The sequence below is a fragment of the Lepisosteus platostomus genome, chromosome 5 (assembly GCF_059453375.1).
Source record: "Lepisosteus platostomus isolate fLepPlt1 chromosome 5, fLepPlt1.hap1, whole genome shotgun sequence".
Classification (NCBI taxonomy): Eukaryota; Metazoa; Chordata; class Actinopteri; order Semionotiformes; family Lepisosteidae; genus Lepisosteus; species Lepisosteus platostomus.
Genome location: NC_142615.1, coordinates 48,173,816 through 48,175,080, shown reverse-complemented (window position 1 = coordinate 48,175,080; position 1,265 = coordinate 48,173,816). Strand labels below are relative to the sequence as shown.

General features: G+C 46.2%; 1 non-coding gene across 1 annotated transcript; it reads right to left on the bottom strand.

Moving 5' to 3' along the window:
- Nucleotides 1-366: 366 nt before the first annotated feature.
- On the bottom strand, nucleotides 367-440 carry trnaa-agc (transfer RNA alanine (anticodon AGC)). The gene has a single exon. It is a non-coding gene; the product is annotated as a tRNA-Ala (tRNA).
- Nucleotides 441-1,265: the final 825 nt, after the last annotated feature.

Sequence of the window (1,265 nt, the reverse complement as noted above, 5' to 3'; positions counted from 1 at the left end):
ATTCTAGACGAATTGTAGACCACATTTAGACGTCTAAGGTATGCGTTTAATAGACGTATATTATACGTCTTTTGCCCACTGGGAACCGCCGAACACGCAAACTGATTACACTGCAGAGCCACAGGCGCCTCACTTTTCTCCATTCTCTGGGTCAGGGTGAAAAAAAAACTTTGCTGGTATTAGCTGGCCTGCTGGGAGCACCTCTTCTTCACTGATAAGCAAGATTTGTGTTTCATCTTTCGCAAGCTGTATAGATTTCTTTCATACAGGTTGTTCCAGAAAGGAAACGAACACTTGCATTCACCTGGATTAAAAGGCATGGGTTTTGCCCGTAAGGATACATTCTGTACAGTAAGACAGGAGGAAAGGCACCGCTGGGAATCGGACCCAGGATCTCCTGTTTGCTAGATAGGCGCTTTAGCCAACTAAGCCACGGCGCCAGCAAAGTGCTGTCCTTTGACAGCCACTTGGACACGTCTCAACTGCTCTGAGACATCTGCGTTCGGTGTGCACCGAGCCTGCTCGCCTTGCAAGTTGCCTCATTTACATGCGATAGCTCCACCACTAAGAGAAAGGATGAGAAATGGCTTTTATCTGGCACTTTTCATGTCAGAGGATCTCAATCTGCTTTCCGTGTACAAGAGGATGTCCAACTCATGTAGCTAAAGACGTAGACGACAGTGCTCCACTGAAATCTTGATCTCACAACCCTCGGCATGACTCCGCTGTGTTCTGCTTTAGACAAAAGGGGGGAAAAGACTTCTTTTATCACACGTTTTGCACTGTTTACGGTGTTTGCAGTGCTCTTTCTTAAATGAAAACCAGGAATCGGCACCATATGAGGTGACACTAGATAATATTGGAACAAGTAGCCTCGCCATTCCATGCGTGATGTGAGCAAAGTGTAATTCCTGTCTTTATAGTGTGCTTGTTAGAGACTTAGCTGGCACCCAGAGCGCTTTAAATCCGGGAGTCAGCAGCCCAAGACAAGAGAGCTTCCTTCGTCTATGTTTTTTGCATGTAGGGGGGAAACCATGCATGTGCTGCAAACGATCTTAATATCGAAGTGCCGTCCCACATAACCGATCCGAACAATCTGCTTTACAGAGGAGCACTGCCGGAGCTTATGGTTGGCAAACTGAAGACCAGGCCGACCTCTTCTGTGACTCTTGAACACTCAATCTCAAGATTGTGAATTCAAGCTCCACGCTGGCGGGAAATTCCATAGGTAATGATCACATTTTCTTGCATGCTAATCAAAATAA